General features: G+C 37.4%; 1 long non-coding RNA gene across 2 annotated transcripts in view; it reads left to right on the top strand.

The window, feature by feature from the left end:
- The window catches only part of LOC118635602, a 132,288-nt gene that overhangs the window by 73,622 nt on the left and 39,141 nt on the right, over positions 1–19,525 (top strand). The window contains exons 2-3 of one of the 2 annotated variants that reach the window (XR_004960540.1): positions 736–930; positions 7,311–7,545. The exons of the other annotated variant lie outside the window; for it this stretch is intronic. This is a non-coding gene — a long non-coding RNA (uncharacterized LOC118635602). Of the gene's footprint in view, positions 1–735; positions 931–7,310; positions 7,546–19,525 lie in introns of those variants that run through there. 2 annotated transcript variants of the gene reach the window in all.

The following is a 19,525-nucleotide window of genomic DNA, read 5'->3' as shown; positions in this document are numbered from 1 at the left end:
TTAAAATGTAATAACAAATATGTTTGGTAATTATTTACTTTTCCCAGGTTGACTCCCTGTTATCATTTTTCCCTGCCTCCTAAATTCTCTTCCAGTGGCTGTTGCAAACATTACAATTTCTCTCAGGCCCCTAAATGAATTTTTCTCAATCTCAGACAATAAACTGGGTCCCAGTTTCAATGAGCATGTTCTGGCTCACTTGGCATCCCTTGTCTCAAGGGCAGAGCAGCTATCAGATAATCCTTTCCATACAGCTTGTGCTTATGTTCACTCTTCCTCTTTCTCTTCCAGTAACTTCTCTTGTTATTTCAGGCCTAGTAGTGGGAAACTGGTCCCCTGTGTGATTTTCCTGCTTCTCACTCATATCTTCATATACAGTCTCTATTTTTTTAACTTAAAAAAATTATAGACTAACAAAATCTTGGAAACAGTAGTACAGAGAAATTCTGTGTACCTTCCCCAGCTTCCCCCAATGATAACATCTTATACATGTAAGAATACCAAAAAGGGAATTTACATTGGCACAATACTATTGACTACACTGTAGACCTTACTCAGATTGCATCAGTTTTCACATTCTCTCTTTTTTTTTTGTATAGTCCTATATTTTATCACATGTGTAGACTTATGTAATTACCACCACAATCAAGATGTGATTGGTCCATCTGTATACAATTTCTTTATTAAACTCTTCTGAAATTATACAATTTGAGCATGCCTTCTGTTTCCTGCCAGCATCCCTACTGATGGATACAGATTTTCAACATTCCAAGAATGGAAAGGATCTATTCTTTTGTTTCTGGGTGAAGGCCAAGAAGGCAGCAAGCTTCTGACAGAGGAGAGTTCAGTGTGGCAGCTGCAAAGTAAAAGTGACACTTGGGCCACTCTTGACAAAGAATATCCGAGATAATTTTCACAGTGATATGGAAGGTAATCTGAAGGTTTTATTTTATAACAATTGTTCTCAAGCATAATCATGTATCCAAATCACCCAGAGAGGAGCATTAAAAAAATCCCATCAGTTAATCAACCAGAAAAACAAAACAAAAAACAGAAACTTGGGTCTTGTCACTAGAAGTTCTCTTTCATTTTGACTTTGTCCAGGGTAGAATTCAAGGACTGAAATTTTTACAAGTTCTTCATGTGATCCTAATGTGCAGCCAAGGTTGAGAACCAGTTTTATAATATCTGGGTTTTGCATCTTAATTAGAAAAGCCAATCCTACTCAAGATTATACTTTTTAAGAAGACAACTTCAAGCTTGCCTATATATTTGCTTTAATTTTTATTGAATTTAAATCTTTAGTATATCTTGAATTTATTTTTGTTATAGGGAGTGAGAAATGAATTCATTTTAATTTTTCCACGCAGGTATTTTGCTGTTTTAATATAGTTTATCAAATAATCTGTATTCTTTCCACTGATATAAAATGTTACTCTGGTAATTTACTAAATCCCTGAATTGTTTTACTCTATTTTAATATTCTATATTTTGTTATATTCACATATCTTTCTATTAAAACTGTTTTAATTATACTCATTTTGTCATATTTTTATTTCTGATAAGAGTAGAGGAAACTGATTTTTTTAAGATATTGACTCTTTTCATTAAAAAAAACATATTTTTAATATATTTTTATTTTTTAGAGAGAGGAAGAGAGAGATAGAAATGCCAATGAGAGAGAAACATTGACAGGCTGCTATCGGCTGCCTCCTGCATGCCCCCTACTGGGAATGGAGCCCTCAACCTCTTGGTGACTGGGATGACACCCAACCAACGGAGCCACACCAGCTGGGCAAAACAGATATATTTTTAAGTTCATTCTCTCTCTCTCTGCTCTTCAGTAGAGTTTTAAAGTTTTCTTTATATAAATTCTATACTACATACAGTTTAAAAAAATATATTTTAAAAAAGGATCAGCTCCCTATTCACTAAAATTAATTTTGAGCCAGAGACCAAAAAAAAAAAAAAATAGCCTATATAACTTACCCTTGATCATAAATGATGAAAATCACTGTTTGTCTTGTGTTATTTCTTATAGGAATAGAACACTTCTTTATTATCTGGCATGATTAGCAAATGTGTGCTACATTATCAAAACTTCTGGTATATCATACATGGAGTAGTAATTTTCAAAACCTAGAACCTAATAAAATAGTAAACACTACAACAATGATATAAAAGTTATTTTTTGAAGACTCAGAAGCTACATGTCATTATAATGAGCATGATGCACTGTAGATATTAATGGAAAGTTTAGATGAGAAAATGCCAGATACAAATGACTTTTCAGAAGGCAGGGACTCCCTACAAAGACTCGGGATGAAAGCTACTCATTTTTACCAGCTTCTTTCCTGAAAAGTAAAAGTCCTACAACCATGAGATGCATAGAAACTTGGCTTTCTAAAATAAATTATGAGATGAATTCATCTCAAGACCTAAATGCTCCAATATTTTCTAAAATTGTAAATACTCAAAACTGACAGATTTGAATCCATTTGCTGGGAGCTCTTTGTTTATACCCAAAGCTGTACCAAAGGAATTTCTAGACTAATTACCTTGTGTCTGCTAAAGGCTTTTAGTCAGTTAAATGAACATTATTTGTGATTTTACAAAAAGTTGACATTTTAAAGTAAATGGTGAAAGTTCTGGAATAGGAAGAAGGGAAACACCCACATAAACTTTAGAAATGCTACTTGGATATGCATATGGCAATATTATAGTCAGTGGGAATATTATAAATTGTAAAGAAATATTATGACTAAGAAATGCTTTTTATGTAACATACTCAGGGAAAATTAAAATATTCATGGCTACTATGTATGTGTATATATGCATATATGTATATACGTGCATATGATGTCTATAATCAGGTCGGGGCATTCTTTTCTTTGGGACATAAATAGGCAAGGGTGAATCTTGGGGTAACATTTCTGGGGCTACATCACTGGCAAATATTGGCCTGACTGTAGAAATTTAACTTTAAATAATTGTTATTGAGAAAAACACTATTAAAGTCATGTTCCTTTGTCTTCCCTTGACTTGTAAGCCACTTACTTACAAAAAGTGAATTGGTTCATTTTATCTTAATATGCTTTCTTAAAAAAAAGAAGAAGAATGTTTTATCCCCATTGTAAATAAGACAAAAAATAGCCCCATCCTTTAAAAAAAAATAATGCAGTTGTCTGTGTACTTTTGAATAGCTGGAAACTGGACAAAATGGTTTGGAAATCAGAGGCAGACCACCGAAACCTTGCTGCTGCTCTTACATAATGCCTGTGTCCCACCAGCAGCTTCTTCTCTTCTAAGATAGAGCCAATCATTGTTCACACTTGCTTTCTGGGCAAACACAATCACTGATCCTCCTCTGTGTGTCAGACAGTAGAGTAATGAAGCATTGATACAAGCACTCTTGCCATCTATGTGAATAGCTGGGTTAATTCCTAGGAACCTTTGATTTAGTACTTTGAAAGTATATATTTCATTTTGACCACAAAATAACTAAGTTATTTATAACTATACACATAGTATATGATTATGACTTGGTTTTGAATTCTCAGTGCTATCATAACACTAAAAAATATTAAGATTATTTTTATGGATGAAGTATTTTTATATTTCCAGTAAGAGGACAAAATACCCTTTAATATTTATAGTCGAACATCTGTAACTGTTATATTATTTCCACCAATTGGGGGAGGGAGGTGTGTCCCATAAACCTAACATAATTTAAAGAGTTTTTTTCCTTTTAATTTTCTTCAGGCAAACCAGACTCAAGAGATGAAAGCATATAGTGTAGGGGATTAAAATTTTCCTCTACCCTTCTAGGTTCTTTGGGCTGGTCTAATACTTAAATTAACATGAGACAGCTTAACAGGAGAATAACAAATTACATACATAAGAATATGAAGCTCACAGGGAGTCACACAATAAAGGCTTATATGCCATCCTGTGCTAAAGAGAAAGGGTGTAGGGGTCTGGGACTTCAAAGGGAAGGAAGACAATTAGCAGGAGGATGGAAAGAGCAAATGTTTGGTAAACCAATGTTTGCCATACCATACAGAGACAATGGAACATAGAGAGGAATTTGAACAAACAGGACCTGCCAAGCTTCCCCAACCCACCACACTTAGCCCATACTCTCTGTAGTTATCTCTAGTGATACCTCTGTATCTGGACCAGGCTTCTAAATTCTTTTAGGCAGTTAAGGAGGAGGTAAAAAGCTCTTCCTGAATCTTTTGAGCCTTGATTTTCTTCAGCTTAAAATAATCCACATGCCAAGTGACACATTTGGGAGCAGCCTATTCTGCTTCCCTTCCTTCAGTAGGAAACATTTCAGTGGATCTATACATAGGAATAAAGGTCATTCAAGTTTTTTTACTGACAAACGTTTTGTGTGGCTTGATGGTGTTATAAATTTTGTGGATGTAAAAGGGGCCACATACTAAACATGACAAGTTCAGGGGAGATCTGCGTGGTGACCTTACAAATTCAGAGACCTAAAGTAAACACAAAGGATGGTGCAAAATTAAAACTTTTTAACTAAAAGTGAGTCATGGCAGGTAGTCATGTCCTAGGCTGGCACCTTCCTTGACATAAAGGTCAATCTTTACCTTAAATGAGTCTATTGTCTTTTTGCATGTATGATAATATACCTATGTAATGCCACAGTGATCTCCTTTTTTCTAAATACCTCTGGGCACAATCTCCCTCTAAAGCCCAAGACCACAGAACCCCTCATTGATATCTTGTTTCCCACATACCATCTCTATGTGCTGTAAATGTTCATTGTTAACTATTCTGTCCCCACTCATGTAAAAGAATTATATGTCCCTCCATTTTACTTTTTCTCTAGTCTCAGAGATTTTCCTGCTTTGCTTTATCCTGCCTCCCTAATCTACCACCAATGACTCAAAAAGTTTTATACAACCTTTTCTTAGGCTGTATATACTTTTGTCAGCAATATGAAATGGAAAGTTAATTTTTATTCCTGATATATAAGGACAGAACTTGCTATATAATTTGTGAAAATGCAGATCCCTGTGTTAAAAATTTTTTAAAGAATTTCAACACAACACATGATCATTAAACTAATGAAGGAGAGTGGAATTTGCCACTCCAAAATATGCCTTTTTGGCATAAGGATTATTTTTACCTGGTTATTTTCAATAAATAGCAGACACAAGAAAAAGTTCTGAAACCAAGTAGAAGTTACCCTTTTGTTAGACATTTACACTTATAAGGAAAACCTCCATTTGTCAGGGTGTCTCCCTCTGTGTATTTTTTTATTTTTTTGCTGTTTATATATTTTTCTTAATTTTTATTTAATTTATTGGGGTGACATTGGTTAATAAAATTATATAGGTTTCAGGTGTATGATTCTATAATACACTATCTGTATTTTGTACTGTGTTCACCACCCCAAGTCAAGTCTCCTTCCATCACCATTTATCCCCCTTTACCCTCTTCTATCTCCCCACCCCCATGTCTCTTTCCTTGTGGTAATCACCATATTGTTGTCTGTGTCTATGAGGTGTTGTGTGTGTGTGTGTATGTGTGTGTATATAAATGGATTAAGAAAACCCGCTTTGTATTTTGAAGAAAAAAATGACCAAATGACCAAATCTTTACGAACTCTTATCAATGGAGATGGCAAGGACTTAAATCCATGTAATGACCTTACCCGTGCTTTTCCTGATAGCCTTTATAACCAGCCCCCATTCTCCCAACATCTTTTGTCTTTAGCTGAGAATGGTATTTAAGGTGGTGGCTTGGACCATTTTGGAGAGTTACTCAGTTTTCCTGAGTGTCTCTCATGTATACAGGAGGTATGCGTGTTGAAGGGGTTCAGAACAGGCTTCCCCCTGATGTGCCACTTTGGTATGTGAATTATTTTGAACTAAAGGCTATCAAGATCTAGCATGCTCAAGAGAAACTTTTACCTCTCTGGATAAAAGCGAAGGTCAAAGGTCCTTTGAAACTAAGTCAAGTCCCTGTTCACATCAGAACCTGGAAGAGCAAGGAAGACCTACCATACCCTGCCTATTCTTATATTTAATGTCTGGAATGTTATTTAATATTAAAGACCTTTTCCTATTATTATTTAGTTTTTGACAACTGCAATCTCATTGTAAGCTCCTTTTCTCTAGTTAATGTGATTATGATAGCATGCCTCAGTTTTAGGGATTATAGTTCATAAAGGGTAAAATAGGGTTAGAACTCTCAACACCCAGATATGTATACATCAAGTTTGTTGTTTTTGTTTTGTTTTATTTATTTTTAATTCACTAAGTCTTTAATAAATCAGTATCTATTTCTACTGCAGAGGAAAAAGTAGGATTTTTTAAAGTATCTTTTCATTTTTCCACTATGTTTTTATTTAATTTAATAGATGTACTAAAGTGAACACATCCAAGCAAGTTTAAGTTGAAACAAACTTAATTTCATTCGCTAATTTCTTAAAAACTTTCAAGACAGTTGGAGAAAAATAGAAAGATTTGAAAATCCAGGGTTAAGAATCATTAAGTCTACATATGAGATATTGCAAAAGTTCTGGGTTAGAAAGTTTTATAGACCATTTGGCTTTTCTTAAACACAGCACATGGACATGGCCTACTTCTCTGACATCTGCTAGCTAACAGGCACATCTGTATGTCTTTATCACTAATGGGAGCATGCAACTATTTTACAGGACTATACCAATTGTATGTTGATGGTGAATCAACAGAATGACATTCAAAAACAAAGAATTATATCTTTTGTAAGGGCTATAGTTAGCAGTCTTGGATATTTGTGGCATAATATTAAGAATGGACTAGGCAACCAAACAACATCACATAGGGTAATTTTGGTAAAACATAAGTTATAAGTAATCCTTTGACAAAAGAAAAGCAGCACCTGATGTTGATGGGTAGTAATGTTATCATCATAATTAGCTAGTTTATTAATATTAATAATAAGAAGAGAGCAAAGGGGAAGCCAGACATTATAGGCATAGTCATCTGGGCAGCTTCACTAGGGAGCTACAGCTTCACACTCTGCAGGGAACCACTGGTCCATTCCCTGCAGATCACTGAGGGAAGGGATGAACAAAGGAGAAAATGGGCACATGTGCAGTGAAGTTGGGGTGATATAGGGAAAGTGCTTGCCTGTCAATCTAGCCTGAGGGAAAAGATCACTGGATAGGAGCCTGCAAATGCATGAAATCTTGGAAAGTTAAAATCCCCAAACAAAGAGTTCCCTCTCCCCTTTTTCATCTTGCTCTGATATCCACACTTACCCATGTGCTTACTTGCTCTCTCTCTCCACAGCCTTGTGGCCTTAAGCAGCCTCATGGCCCACGGCCCTGCTGACCCCACACACAATGGACTACACCCGGGAACACAAACTAAGCTAACCAGGTGCTGGACTAGACTGGACTTTAATATGGAGCAGAAACTCTGAGCAGCAGCCTTAATTCTGGTCTTATTGAAGACAAAATTGGACTTCTTCCATCATGGGATGGACTGCAATGGGATCTTGGAGGGGAATATCCTTAATTTTACATCACAGGGCTTTCCACAAAACCCCATCCTCCCATGGGGGCCTCAGGAAATTTTTTTCCTCACATTATCCCAGGAACTCCACTTCCACCGGTAACAGTAACATATGAAATTTTGTATAATTTTGTGTTGGGATTCTTTGCTTATATTCATATTTGGAACCTTTGTGTTTTGAGTATGTTGAGGGAAAGTAAGGGTTCTTGGCAAGAAGGAGGGTGTCTTATAAAAAGACTCTAGCTATAAAGGGAAAGGGGAAAGAAAGCTAGGGGAAAACATACATCTTGGGGAAGAAGTAGATGCATTTCTAATAGATAACCAGTCTGAAAAATGAATCTGCCTTTTTTGCCAGTTGATACATTTTTAAATTAAGGTATCTGAAGGTGATCTGAACCCTAAGATAAGAATATTATATTGAAAGATGAGATGTAGAAAACATTTTTAACAGCAAAATATGTTTGAGGGGGAAAAAGAATAATGATAAAATATTGCTAATATTTCTATAAACTTCAAATTTTGCTAAGATATTTTGCTCGTTTGGCACAAAAATTATATTGTTATAAATGTTAAATCGAATCTAGCTCTGGCTGGTGTGGCTCAATTGGTTGGGTGTTGTCTTGTGCAGTGATAGGTTGCTGGTTTGCTTCCTGGTCAGGGCACATGCCTGGGTTTCAGGCTCAATCCCCAGTAGGGGGCATGCAGGAAGCATCAGGTCCATGTTTCACTCTCACATCAATGTTTCTCTCTCTGTCCCTCTCCCTTCCTCTCTCTCTAAAAATCAATAGAACATTTTTTTAAATATTAAATTGAATCTATACAAATTTCATGAAACTAAAATTAAATTTGGCTTCTATTAGCCTACTTTCCCCAATACTCTACCACAGCTACATCCCTTAGAACGTATTTCTTGCATGATGTGGAAGCGTTTGCTTTTAGCATTGATTTGGGAAGAAAGAAATTGATGAAGGAAAGCATGTGAAGCAGTCATTGGAAAGAAAATAAAAGATAAATAATGGTAGCAGAGCACCAGAGCGACTCTGCAGGGTGACTGAGGACACATGCTTTTATCACACACAGTTATGGTCACATGAACATCCAGCTATGCAGGTAATTTTGTGTCAAGTCTGTTCCTTGATAAAATGATGCCATAGTGAGGCTTATGGAAAAAAATGAGGGGGGGGGGGGGCGTGCTACAATGGAAAGGGCAGAATCTAGCTGGTAAAGGTAGAAATCTTCAGGAGAAAAAAAATAGGAGGATCTGGATAAGCTGGCAAGACTCAGTCCACCAATCTTGTCCCTGTCCAATTACTTAATAAAATATATACAATCTGGCAATTTTATGACTTCTACTACATCATTTTGATGGGATGTTATCCAAATAAGGATAATTCCCATTCCTGAGAAATATTATCTGATGTGGCTGACTAGTCATTTTCAGTCAGCACAATGAATGGATCACCCACTAGGAAAATTGAATTACTTTAGGGAGATACTCATCTGTCTTTATTGAACACTTGTACTCAGAAGCTTTTCTGTTATTGAACTTTAAAGACACACACTATGATACATGTCAATGCTGCTGTGCTAGAACCAAAGCAAGTTAATTATGCCTACCCCAACACATGCCAATTACTATCCTTAGTGCAGCTTTGCAAGCAAAGATTTTGAAACTTGCCTGTAGAGAGCTGCTAATCTAGACTTGCAGTTGTTTCTCTATTTTATATGTTTTTAAACATCTCATTGTGAGTCTAGCCATGAATAAGGACTATGATTGGCTCACCTACAATTTCCCTGATTCAGTTTATTTATTTATTATATACTTAATATATGCTGGACACTGTTCTACATGCTTTACAAATAGTCACTCATTTAATCCTTCTAAGGACCTTCAGGTGGGGTTTATCATTACCTCCATTTTACAGATGGGAAAACCAAAGCATCGAAAGGTTAAGTAACTTGCTCAGTGCCACACAACTAGTAAGTCAAGAAGCCACGTTTTGAACTCAGGTTGTCTAGTTCCAGAATCTGAGCCTAAACACTGTGTCCATTGCCCTCTTCTGGTCTTTTCATTCCTTTATTCTCTCTTTCACCACCACACTTGATTGAGATGTTCTGACATTTGTAATGCTATTGTTAGTTCATTGTTTTAGTTAGAGCAATCTTGCCATCATGTTGATTCTTGGCTTCTGGTCAGATGGGAAGGTGGAGGTAAGGTGGTGTGAGATTGCAGTGAGAGAGGTACACATTAGACTACAAATCCTGGAAGAGCCACAGTTGTCATGTCGTCATGGCAGCATGTTTTCTTTCATAGATTTCTCTTTATTTTTTTATTTTTTTTATCCTCACCCGAGGACATTTTTGCATTTATCTTCAGCAAGAGCGGGAGAGAGGGAGGGAGAAAGAGAGAGAGAGAAACATTGACGTGAGAGAGACACATCCAGGGGTTGCCACCTGCACAACCCCAACCCGGGCCGGGGACAAACCGCAACCAAGGAACCTGCCCTTAGCGGGAACCGAACCCGGGACTCTCTGGTCCGCAGGCTGACACTCTAACCGCTGAGCCAAACCGGCCAGGGCCATACATTTCTCTTTAATGTGGAGTCAGAGGCCTGGATACAGATCCTTAGAGGCATTATTTACCATTCTGTGACCTTGCTTTTGTTGCTTATCTTATTCTCAGAGTCCTTTCTTACAAAATGGAAATTAATCATAGTGCTTACCTTATAGGGTTTTCATGGGGAATTAAGAGGACAATACACATAAACTAATTAGAATATGTCTGGCATATAATAATTGCTCAGTAAACATTAGCTGGATTGTGATTATTTTGATGGCTCTATCAATTTTAGTCATGATTTATTATGTAAAACCCAAGCATCAGAGAATAGGTTATGTTTAGTTTTCAGCGGAGGCCATTATCAGGCCAAATTTTCTAAACATTTGGTATCTGATAGTAGTTTGTTGATAAGGGAAATGGAAGGCATATAATCTTAAGAAAAGAAATACTCTTTCTATATTTTAATTCTGAAAAATCTCTCTCTAACATTTTGATTTGAGGAGTGGGGAATAATATTTTAAATTGTCATTGTAAAAGGAGTCTCAAAAGTGCCTGACACATAGTAGGTACTCAACAAATATCACCTTCTACTTACATCATATAACTCCCACCCCTAATTGTCATTCTTATTTCTCACATCTCTAAACCTTGGTTCTAGTCAAACCACAGTCACCCTATTCTTATTCTCACTCTGTGCCTTTGTTCACCTTATTACTACTACATGGAATGCCATCAACCCTTCCTTCCATGCTTCCAAGACCGCCACATACTTCTAGAGCCAGATCAAGTATGGTGTTCTTCATGAAGCATCTCTGAACCACACAAGCCTGCTTAGAGGATGAAGGTGAATTGAGAGAAGGCACTGAATGAGCAGGAACTGAATGTACAACCTTCCAGAGACCCCAAGGTCAATTGCCCTTCCAGAAAGAACAGATGACTAGACATATACAGTGAACACAGAGGGATTTAGGCAGGGTGACTCAAAAGTAGATTATATCCTTCCCCTGAAGACTCTTGGCTGTAGTTTTTCACAGTATCCTTCAGGCTTTAGAATTGGTGCCAGGTAAAAGAGAAAGGGGAGCTCAGAAGTAGACTGGGACTCCGCTAATAGTACCAAATTTGATGACAAAGTCACAAGATTGGAATGAATTTACTTGACACCATCTCAAAAAAGCTGATTGCCAGGGATCAGGCTGGAAGTCCAGAGTCATAAATCAAACTCAGTCCTACAAAGAATACTTTTGCTCATGGGAATTTTGAAGACTATGAAACAGTGACATTCTATGCCTATTGGTAATCAAATACCTTTTAAATATAACATTTTGTTCAGAAAAATGACCTAAACCTTAGAAATAAGGTAAAAGGATGACTGCATATCCTTTCAGTGACATACAGGAGCTTTTCCTGACAGGCCCATCCACAGATTATTTAATCATAGAGGGAAACATACCTTCATTTGATTTACTATTTGCTCTTGATTACGGCCCACCCTCTGAGCAGTTAAATAATAACTTGAACCTTTTTTGGTTTGGTTGAGATGCAAATAATTTTCATTTAGCAAAACAGATAACCCAAAAGGTTGCATTTTTGTTGCACTGTATGACATTACTTTTGTATCTAATTTAGTCATCTTGGTCTTGCATTCCTTCTTTTAGTGCCTATATAGGCTCAGTCTCCCCAATTTTCCTTTGAACCAGCTTTATCACCTTGCTATTCTCTCATTAATTAGATAAATAAGTCTATGATATGTACATACTCTATATTCGTAAGAGTCAATTTTTCATTTTTTGCCCAATTTTTATTAATTTATTTTTGTTACAGATGTTTCTCCTTTTTCTCCCTCTAGACACCCCCTCCCCATCCCGCCCCTTCACTCCCTTAGTATTGTTGTCTATGTCCTTTGGTTATGCATATATGCATATAAGTTCTTTGTTTCATCTCATGCATTCCCCCACACACATCCCTACTCTGAGGTTTGTCAGTTTGAATCATACTCCTTTTTAAATCTCTCGGTCTATTTTGTTCATCAGCCTACCTTGTTCATTATATTCCACAAATAAGTGAGATCACGTGGTATTTGTCTTTCTCTGATTGGTATACTTCCCTTAGCATAATACTCTTGAGGTCCTTCCATGTTGTCTCAAAGGATAAGACAACAAATCTTTCTTTCTTACAGCTGTATAGTGTTCTATTGTATATATGACTACAGCTTTTTTATCCACTCATCTATTGATGGACACTTGGGCTGATTCCAGATCTTAACTATTGTAAATAGTGCTGCTATGAACATAGGGGTACATATATTCTTTCTGATTGGTGTTTCAGGCTTCCTATGATATATTCCTAGAAGTCAAATCACTGGGTCAAATGGCAATTCAATTTTTTAATTTTTGAGGAAACACCATAGTGTTTTCCATAGTGGCTGCACCAGTCTGCATTTCCACCAGCAGTGTACTAGAGTCCCTGTTTCTCCACACTCTCGCCAGCACTTATTGTTTGATGATATGTTGATGGCGGCCATTCTGATAGGTGTGAAGTTATACCTCATTGTTGTTTTAATTTGCATATCTCTGATGATTAGTGATGTTGAGCATTTCTTCATTAGTCTCTGAGCCATTTGTATGTCCTGTTTGGAGAGGTGTCTAATTAGCTCCTCTTCCCATTTCTTAATTGGGTTCTTTGTCTTCTTTTGGTGAGTTGTGTGAGAACTCTATATATATATATATATTTTTTTATCCTCACCTGAGGATATTTTCCCTTTTTTTTTTTGTACAGATAGAATGGGAGGGAGAGAGAGGAAGGGAGAGAGAGAGAAACATCGACGTGAAGGGACACATCGAGTGGTTGCCACCCGCACGACCAACCAGGGCCGGGGACAAACTGCAACCGAAGTACGTGCCCTTAGCGGGAACCGAACCCGGGTCTCTCCAGACCGCAGGCCGACGCTCTAACGGCTGAGCCAAACTGGCCAGGGCAGAACTCTATATATTTTGGAAATTAACCCCTTATCTGATATATCATTGGCAATTATGCTGTCCCATAGAGTGGGTTGCATTTCTATTTTGATGGTTGTTTCTTTTCCTGTGCAGAAACTTTTGAGTTTGATGTAGTCCCATGTGTTCATTTTCTCCTTTGTTTCTGTTGCCTTAGGTGATGAATCAGTGAAAATTCTGCTGCGTATGATGTCTGAAATTTTGTTGCCTACAGTTTCTTCTAGGATTTTTATGGATTCACGAGTCACATTTAAGTCTTTTATCCATTTGGAGTTTATTCTTGTGTATGGTGTAAGTTGATGGTCTAGTTTCATATTTTGCATGTAGCTGTCCCATTTGCCCAACACCATTTATTAAAGAGACTGTCTTTACTCCATTGTATGCTTTTGCCACCTTTGTTGAATATTAATTGAGCATAATGTTTTGGGTCCATTTCTGGGTTCTTTGTTCTATTCCATTGATCTATATGCCTGTTCTAGTGCCAGTACCAGGCTGTTTTATTTATAGTAGCTTTGTAGTATAACCTGATATCCAGTATTGTTAACCCGCCTAATTTGTCCTTCTTTTTCAAGAATGCTGTGGCTATTCAGGGTCTTTTTTGGTTCCATATGAACTTTTGAAGTATTTGTTCTAGTTCTGTGAAGTATGTTGTTGGTTTTTTGATGGGGATTGCATTGAATCTGTAGATTGCTTTGGGTAGTATGGACATTTTAATTATGTTAATTCTTCCAATCCATGAACAAGGTATGTGCTTCCACTTTTTTATATCTTCCTCTATTTCTTTTTTCAATGACCTGTAGTTTTCTGCGAATAGGTCCTTTATTTCTTTGGTCAAGTTTATACCTCTGTATCTTAATTTTTTGGCTGCGGTGGTAAATGGGGTTGTTTATTTAGTTTCTCTTTCTGTGAGTTCATCATTGGTGCATACGAATGCCATCAATTTCTTGATGTTAATTTTGTATACTGCTACTTTGCCTAATTCATTTATTAAGTCTAGTAAATTTTTGATGAATTCTTTGGGGTTTTCTATGTACAGTATCATGTCATCTGCAAATAATGACAGTTTCACTTCCTCCTTTCCAATTTGGATCCTTTTTCTTTTTTCTTCCTCTCTGATTGCTGTGGCTAAGACTTCCAGTACTATGTTAAATAAGAGTGGTGAAAGTGGGCATCTTTGTCTTGCTCCTGTTCTTAAGGGAAATGCTTTTAGTTTTTGCCCATTGAGTATGATGTTGACTGTAGGTCTTTCATATATGGCCTTTATTATGTCGACATATGACCCCTCTATTCCCAGATTGCTGAGCGTTTTTATCAGAAATGGGTGCTGGATTTGTTGAATGCTCTTTCAGCATCTATTGATATGATCATATGATTTTTAGCTTTCATTTTCTTTACGTGGTGTACCACCTTTATTGATGTGCAAATATTGTTCCAGCCTTGCATCCCTGGGATGAATCCCACTTGGTCATGATGAATACTGTTTTTGATGTATTGCTGGATTTTATTTGCTAGTATTTTGTTCAGGATTTTGGCATCTATGTTCATCAGGAATATTTGCCTGTAGTTTTCTTTCTTTGTAGTGTCTTTTTCTGGTTTTGGAATTAGAATTATACTGGCCTCATAAAATGAGTTTGGAAGTCTTCCTTCTTCTTGAATTTTTTGAAATTCTTTGAGGAGAATGAGTATTAGTTCTTTGAATATTTGGTAAAAGTCCCCCGTGAACCCGTCTGGGCCTGGGCTTTTGTTTGCTGGGAGAGTCTTGATTACATCTTCAATTTCCTTAGTTGTTATTGGTCTGTGCAAGTGTTCTATCTCTTCCCAGTTCAGTTTTGGGAGACTATGTGTTTCTAGAAATTTGTCCATTTTACTTAGATTGTTGAATTTGTTGCCGTATAATTGTTCACAATATTTGTTAACAATCCTTTGTATTTCTGTGGTGTCAGTTATTACTTCCCCTCTTTCATTTCTGATTTTCTGTATTTGGGTTCTCTCTCTTTGTTTCTTGGTGAGTCTAGCTAAGGGTCCATCAATCTTGTTTATCTTTTTGAAGAACCAAGTTTTTGTTTCATTGATCCTTTGAATTGATTTTTTGGTCTCCATGTCATTTATTTCTGCTCTGATCTTTACTATTTCCTTCCTTCTATTTGCTCTGGGGTTTTCTTTTTGTTTGCTTTTTAGTTCTTTAAGTTGTGAGGTTAGATCGTCTGTTAGAAATTGTTCTTGTTTCTTGAGGTGGGCTTGTATTGCTATGAACTTCCCTCTCAGAACTGCTTTTGCTGCATCCCATAGATTTTGTGTTGTTGTGTATTCATTTTCAATGGTTTCCAGGAAGTTTTTCATTTCTTCCTTGATCTCCTTGGCAACCCATTCATTGTTCATTAACATGCTATTTAGCCTCCATGTTTTCAAGTGTCTTCGCATGTTCTTGTTGCAGATGATTTCTAGTTTTATGCCATTGTGATCTGAGAAGAACCTTGATTTCAATCTTCTTGAACTTGTAGAGACCTAGTTTGTGCCCTAACATGTGGTTTATCTTTGAGAATGCCCCATGTGCACTTGAGAAAAGTGTGAATTCTGCATTTTGGGTCTGTAATTCTCTGTAGATATCTAGTAAATCCATTTGATCTAGCGCTTCATTTAGAGTCTGTTACCTTGTTAATATTTTTTGTCTAGATGATCTATCCAGTGATGTCAGCAGGGTGTTGAAGTCCCCTGCTATGATTGTACTGCTGTCGATTTCTCCTTTGAAGTCCTCCAGAAGATTTTTAATATATGTTGGTGCTCCTATATTGGGTGCATATATGTTTACCAAGGTTATATCTTCCTGTTGGACAGATCCTTTCAATATTATGTAGTGATCTTCTTTGTCTCTAATTATGGCCTTCATTTTGAAATCTAATTCATCAGATATGAGTATTGCTACCCCAGCTTTTTTGTCTTTTCCTTTGCTTGGAAGATTTTTTCCATCCCTTCACTTTCAACCTATATGAGTCTTTTGTTGAGTGGGGGGTCGCTTGTGAACAACATATATATGACTCATGGTTTCTTATCCAGTCAGCTACTCTGTGTCTTTTTATTGGAGCATTCAAACCATTTACATTTAAGGTGATTATTGATATATACTTATTTATTGTCATTTTTGTTTAGTGTGGTTATATTTTTCTTCCTATTTCTTCTACTAATTACAGCAGTCCTTTTATTATATCTTGCAGTGCTGGTTTGGTGCTAATATAGTCCCTTAGCCTTTTTGTGTGTGTGTCTGGGGAGCTGTTTATTTGACCTTCTATTTTGAATGACAGCCTTGCTGGATAGAGCAGTCTTGAATTCAGATCCTTGAATTGGTTTTCATGACCTTGATTACTTCACACCATTCCCTTCTGGCCTGTAGTGTTTCTGTTGAGAAGTCATCTGATAGCCTTATGGGGATTCCTTTGTAGGAAACCTGTTGCTTATCTCTTGCTGCCTTTAGGATTCTCTCTTTGTCTTTAATTTTTGGCATTTTAATTACTATGTGTCTTGGTGTGGGCCTGTTTGGGTTCTTCTTACTTGGGGCTCTCTGTGCTTCTTGAACTTGAATGCCTTCTTCCTTCACCAAATTAAGGAAGTTTTCTGTCACTATTTCTTCAAATATATTCTCTAACCCTTGCCCATTTTCTTCTTCAGGTACTCCTATGATGCGAATGCTATTCCGTTTCCAGTTGTCCCACAGTTCTCTTAAGGTATCTTCCTGTTTTTTAATTGTTTTTTCCTGTTGGTTTTCTGATTGGTTGATTTTTTTCTACCCTGTCTTTTAATTCACTGATCTGGTCCTCAGCTTCCTCTAGTCTGCTGGTTAGTCCTTCTAATGTGTTCTTTATTTCTGCTATGTCATTCTTCATTTCCACTTGGTTGGTTTTCAATGTTTCTGTATCTTTACTCACAGTGTTGATGTCCTTATTCATGCTGTTGAGCTTCCTCAGGATCATGGCTCTGAACTCTACCTCTGATAATTTGCTTAGCTGCATTTCATTGATCTCATCTTCAATAGAGTTCTCCTGTTCTTTCATTTGGGATTTGTTTCTTTGTTTCACCATTTTGGCTATCTGAGTGGGGGTTGGAGCCTGCCAAATTTTCTCTGTGGGTGTTGGTGTTCTGCTGTTTGTGACTCTCTCTACTTGGTTTGGATGACCCTGGGTGGGCCTACGTTAAACACCACTGTCAAGTCTTATTTTCCTGGGTAGATTTGGAAGACCAGGAAAGGTTCAGTTATTTTCTAGCTTCTCTCCTGGAGGCTATTAGTCTCAGTTACTCAGGGCCTGGAATGTAGTCCTGGTGTTCTGTATAAGAGGATTTCCAGAGTGTGGGACAGATGCTGGTTGTTAATGAGCCTCAATGTGCATTTCTTTGCCTCACCAAGAAGGGGCTGGATCTCCAAAGGAGGGGTGCTAATTTTCCCTGCAGCTCTGGGAAGGAGCTAGCTGGCCATTGTCCTTTGTGGCCACGACTCAGCAAAAACTCTTAGTGCTCTCCAAATCCTAGCTGTCCCCACAGAGCTCCAGTCCAATCTGCCCTCCCTCCGCTGGAGCCCCAGGTGAGTGGCTGTAGCCAATCCAGTGCTCTGTTCTTGCCTCTGTGCTGTGGAGCAAGCTTAGTATTTTATCACCAAGGGCACTGCTCACAGCTAAGACTGCTGCTGTCCGTGGGCTCCCAGCCCGCCACCCTCTCACACCTCCACAGATTGTACCAGTGTCCCTGGTTATATGGTCCTGTCCCGCTGCTTTTATGTTGTTGTTTTTTCCAACAAAATGCCTTTATTTCAGTTGTAATCCCCTTTGGTCCTGGGAGATTGTCTGTGTAGCTTACATTCACTCCACTGCCATTTTCACATCCCTCCATATGAACTTTTGAAGTATTTGTTCTAGTTCTGTGAAATATGTTGTTGGTATTTTGATGGGGATTGCATTGAATCTATAGATTTCTTTGGGTAGTATGGACATTTTAATGATATTAATTCTTCCAATCCATGAATTAGGTATGTACTTCCACTTTTTAATAACTTCCTCTATTTCCTTTTTCAATGTCCTGTAGTGTTGTGCAAATAGGTCCTTTACTTCTTTGGTTAAGTTTATCCATAGGTATCTTAATATTTTTGCTGCAATGGTAAATGGGATTGTTTTTAGTGTTTCTGTGAGTAGTCATATTTTTTTTTTTTTATTGATTAATTTTTGTTACAAATGATTCTCCTTTTTTTCCCCCAGTGGTTCCCCCCTCCCCCTTCCCTCCCCGCCCCTTCCCCCGATTGTTGTCCATGTCCACTGTTCATGCCTATATGCATATAAATTCTGTTGTTCATCCCTCTCTCAGCTCCCCACTCCTTAGGGGATTGTCCTCAAACTGTTATGTTCATTATATTCCAGAAATCAGTGAGATCATATGAAATTTGTCTTTCTCTGCTTGGCTTGTTTCACTCAGGATGATACTTTCCAGGTCCCTCCATGTAGTCTCAAAGGACAAGAGATCTTTCTTTCTTACCGCTGCGTAGTACTCCATTGTGTATATGTACCACAGCTTTTTAATCCATTCGTCTACTGATGGGCACTTGGGCTGTTTCCAGATCTTAGCGATTGTAAATAGTGCTGCTACAAAGATGGGGGTACATATATTCTTTCTGATTGGTGTTTCAGGCTTCTTAGGGTATATTCCTAGAAGTGGGATCACTGGGTCAAATGGGAGTTCAATTTTTAATTTTTTGAGGTGACACCATATTGTTTTCCATAGTGGCTGCACCAGTCTGCATTCCCACCAACAGTGTACTAGAGTCCCCTTTTCTCCACACCCTCGCCAACACTTGTTGTTTGATGATTTGTTGATGGCGGCCATTCTGACCGGTGTGAGGTGATACCTCATTGTTGTTTTGATTTGCATCTCTCTGATGATTAGTGATGATGAACATTTCTTCATATGTCTCTTAGCCATTTGTATGTCCTGTTTGGAGAGGTGTCTATTTAGTTCCTCTGCCCATTTTTTAATTGGATTCTTTGTCTTCCTTTTGTGGAGTTGTGTGAGCACTCTATATGTATTGGAAATTAACCCCTTATCTGATATATCATTGGCAATTATGCTCTCCCATACAGTGGGTAGCCTTTCCGTTTTGATGATTGTATCTTTCGCTGTGCAGAAGCTTTTGAGTTTGATGTAGTCCCATGTGTTCATTTTCTCCTTTGTTTCTATTGCCGTAGGTGATGTGTCAGTAAAAATTCTGCTGCGTATGATGTCTGAGATTTTGTTGCCCACAGTCTCCTCTAGGATTTTTATGGATTCATGGGTTACATTTAAGTCTTTTATCCATTTTGAGTTTATTTTGGTGTAGGGTGTAAGTTGATGGTCTAGTTTCATTTTTCGGCAAGTAGCTGTCCAATTTTCCCAGCACCATTTATTAAAGAGGCTGTCCTTACTCC

Source organism: Molossus molossus, unplaced genomic scaffold (assembly GCF_014108415.1).
Source record: "Molossus molossus isolate mMolMol1 unplaced genomic scaffold, mMolMol1.p scaffold_m16_p_2, whole genome shotgun sequence".
NCBI lineage: Eukaryota > Metazoa > Chordata > Mammalia > Chiroptera > Molossidae > Molossus > Molossus molossus.
The sequence above is the reverse complement of the archived record's forward strand: the minus strand, read 5'-3'. Positions and strand labels throughout refer to the sequence as shown.